The sequence below is a fragment of the Engystomops pustulosus genome, chromosome 9 (genome assembly GCF_040894005.1).
Source record: "Engystomops pustulosus chromosome 9, aEngPut4.maternal, whole genome shotgun sequence".
NCBI lineage: Eukaryota > Metazoa > Chordata > Amphibia > Anura > Leptodactylidae > Engystomops > Engystomops pustulosus.
Window position 1 is genome coordinate 97,625,780 of NC_092419.1, and position 3,993 is coordinate 97,629,772.

Below are 3,993 nucleotides of genomic sequence, written 5' to 3' on the forward strand. Positions count from 1 at the left end.
AGTGATTCCAAAACCTGGGGAGTGGATTGAATTCAGTCTCCAAGAAGGACCCCTGGGCTGCTGCGGATTCCCGACCCTGAGAGAGACGCTTACGAGTATCTCTACGAGGAGGACTCCTGGCTGCATCTCCCAGCTGCTCCCCAGTATGCAGTGCCCCAAGCTGTGACCCATGTGAGTGCCCAGTCTAATGTCATCGTGAGCACAGGACCCATTGCTATCCATGGACAAGGCCTGGTCCAGGGAAATACTCTGGTGGCCTCTCCAGTGACAAGTATGACTGGCTCTCAAGGGTCTTCCGTGGCCAAAGAAATGGCTGAGGATGGAGCAGATCCCGATGTTCCAGCAAGGGGCAGCCCTCCAGTGACTCCTTTTACAGTGGGGTGATGACCCAGCCCCGGAAGAGATGAAGGCTGCGGAAGGTGCAATGACGCTGGCTCAAGCGCCCATTTACCTGTTTCCAGATCCGTCCATGGTGATGGGATCTGATGATCCACCAGCTAGTGGGGCTCATGCCCCGGAGGTCAGCATTCCTACTCCTGAGCCTCAGCAGAGCAGCGACATCATTGATGAGCATGCAGTTCAAGAAGTCACCAACGGATGCCCCTAGCTAGCTGCTGCCTTGCCAGTGGACCTGGTTTCATCGGATGTGGACTCCGACTGCGAGTAATCCCCTGATGGGCTGAGCCCATTTACCCTCACAGAGCCAGAGACTCTCCATTTATTTATTAAAGTCAGAAAGCACCCATATCTGCTGACACAGAACTACTCATCAAAAGAGGAGACCCTTTGTTTTTATTACGATACTTTTTCCTGCATCAAGGACTGTGCCCAGAGAATGGACTCTACCTACAAGAGCTCTCTGAGAGACTTATGGTCAGTTACTCCAAGGAAAAAGTAATTAAATTTGCACTTAATGCCTTTTCCTTCTAGGAAATGGACATTCTGTCTGCATTTCGTGTCTTTTCTTTTACAGGAAAATGGACATTGCTATTTTTGCTACCCAAGAAAGCCATGCTGCTCTAAGTAACCTTATGTAACATTTTAAGGTGTGTACCCATTGGGCTGTTAAATCCAATGTGACCATTGTTTTTGCACAACTGTATTATTAATACTATAAATTAGTCTGCATTTAACCCCTTTTTTTAGGTTTTGCGGGTATATAGCCAAGACTGTGTCGGACCATCTTTTTGTCTTTGTTCAAATCCTGACCGCAGGCTTATGCCTAAAACCTGAGTTCAGTAATTATGTGGCCTCTGTAAACTGTGGGTCTTTAGGGGGTTTAAATAGTGAGACCTAGACATCACACACTAGGGTAAGACCGTCAGGTAGCAGGTATACCGTATGTACTATACGTGTCATTTATGTTTATGATGTTGCACCTAGGTGACATGTCTTCAGACAAATTTGCAGGCTTTGGTGCAAGGAGTGGATTACAGAACATGACACCACACCTTTCCCTTAGCAAACAGTTGGTTTAAGGGCGATAGCCACCAACTGTACTGTCCTCATTTTTGTACCCAGTCCAAGACCAACCCCGGTGCCTATAGCCAGGACTATGGCTTGTCTCCCCTACACTGCACATAGCCAGCACTTACCCTGAAGTGCACTTTACCACCTACACCCCTACATGCTGTAGTGTACATGGACCATCTGGGGGCCATATGCTTCTGGCCAGCTTTGTTTTCCTTCCCATCCGGTCCATAGCTGAGCCGTGGGTGGCACTTTCAATTAACTAGGGGGTAATGCAACACCCCTGCCAACGTATAGGCAAGGGGGTAGATACGAATAGGGCCCTCAACCTGTCAGGATCCATCTGGTAAGCCTGCGCAACTCACCCAAGGGATAATGCAGGGAGATCCCAGGTAATCTGCAGCTGTAGCCTCCGCCTGGATTGGCAATAGTTAAATTGGTGTAAGATTTTATTCAATTATGTGGTTGTATTGTAAACTGGAGTGTGATTGGAGAGGCACTACCACCTGACCAGGGGGAGTATAAAAACCCTGTGCTGTGGAAGCACAAGGCCTTTTTTGCCTGTCAGCAGTTCAGACCTCATGGTCTGAGTGATGAGAGATACAGGGGCAAATGTACTTACCTGGCCAAGTCGCGATCCCCGAATTGGACGGTCCGACGAGGATAAAGTCCGCCGCAATTCATGAAGCTTGTACGCCCGAATTCCTGCATCCCTCGCTTCCCCGCCAAGGTCCGCCGGAGTTCACTTTCTTCTTCCCGGTGCATGTAAGTGCATGTCTTGTGACACAATTCTAAATGTTAAAGCTTGCGCGTTGTCCGAATCCGTCGGCTTGTCCGACGGCAAGCCCCCCGATTTCAGTTGCGTACGCCAAAATCCAATTGCGTACGACACAATCCCCGGCACGATGCACCGCAAAACGGAAATCCTCGGGAAACCCGATGAAAATGCACTCCGCTGACCCTTAGTAAATGAGCGCCACAGTGTGTAGCACACCTTTAGTGCTGGCACAGATACCAATCCCAGGAACTGAGTCAGGAGACTCTAATCCAGAGCGGCAACTTCCACCATTTGCACACAGCTCCATTTCAACTATCCAAGCCTGCATCCAATACCAGGCTGGTGCTTTATTCCTAAGGACCACTCTCCACGACCATTCCAGAACCAGAATCCGGATCTGCTGTTAGACCGTTTAGGCCCGTTGCTGCTATCTGATAAAGAACCACGAGTTGATTTGCACAACGTTGCCTTTATCTGATCCCTAGATACGGCTGTTACCATCACAGGCTTCCCCATCCATTACCCAGGGGCTCATCCTACAGACACTCAGGGGTTGTCCCAGGGAGGACCAGTACATCAGCCTCTGCCTCCATATTTCTTGCACACACCACCCGCTGGAGACCTGCCAGGCTGTAGGACAGCCCTCCGGTCCCCATACCAAGCACCGTGACATCAGAGCGCTCTAGGCTGCATTCGCCAGCCACTCTGGCATTCTGGGCCCCGGCTACCTCCAGGCCCCAAGAAAAAGCTAGACCACGGTGGGGGATGTTGCAGTTCCTCTGCTGTCTTCTGAAATAATGACTATGTTTTTGCCTTAATATTTTAGGAACAGGTATGAATTACATGTCTCGGTTGCGTTCTCCGCTTTCATCCAACACATGTTCAACACCACATGTTGTTTTGCAACTAAAATAGCAGGATCCTTGCAGATGGTCCACATAAAAAGCCTCCTGCCCCCGCTTTATTTGTTTCAGTTCTTGCCTCATCACTTTTAATAACTCCTTCATCACGCAAACCCTTCCAGATGTCTTGGCCCATTCCTCCAGGAGGCTGAAGGTGACAGGATCCTCCCTCGTTATATGGAGGTCAGAGAATTGTGTAGGATGTTAATGGACGACTTTTGCTTCAGCTATGAATATGACTATTCATGAAGCAGATCCACAACCCATGGAGCGATGCCCAAACGCTACCGAACTGCCGCCGCCGTGCCACAGGGTGACATGGAGGAGAGGACAACAGAAGTCTCAAAAGTTTTACTAAACTGAATTTGGGATAGAAATTAGTTCCACCCATTTTTCTCCAATACTCACATTCTTCCCCTGCTAGTCTGGATGTCAGGGTCCCGGTCCAAATACTCTGGGCCAGTACTCTGATATCTCTTTAAATAATTGTCTGCTCACTTCCCTGTACCTGCTATGTTTTCTCTGGGGCTTGCTTGTGTTTTCAGGGCTTTGTAATTTTTTGATTTTCTGACCCTTCCTTGTCTTCTGACCATCTCTTTGTCCTGATTCTGTGCTGCAGTCTCCTCCTGGTTCTGACCTGTTTTTGTCTCTGTGTGTTCACTTTGGCGCAGGAACATCAACCAGTTGTCCCCTACTATCTAGGATGAGATGAGTAAGTAAGTAGGGACAGCTGGGTGGGTCTAGCTTTAGGGCTCACTGTCCATGCCTGTCTTATCTTATTGTCCATATCCAAAACAGCAGAATTACAGAGAATAAATGTTCACAGTGAAAAAAAGTGCAAAA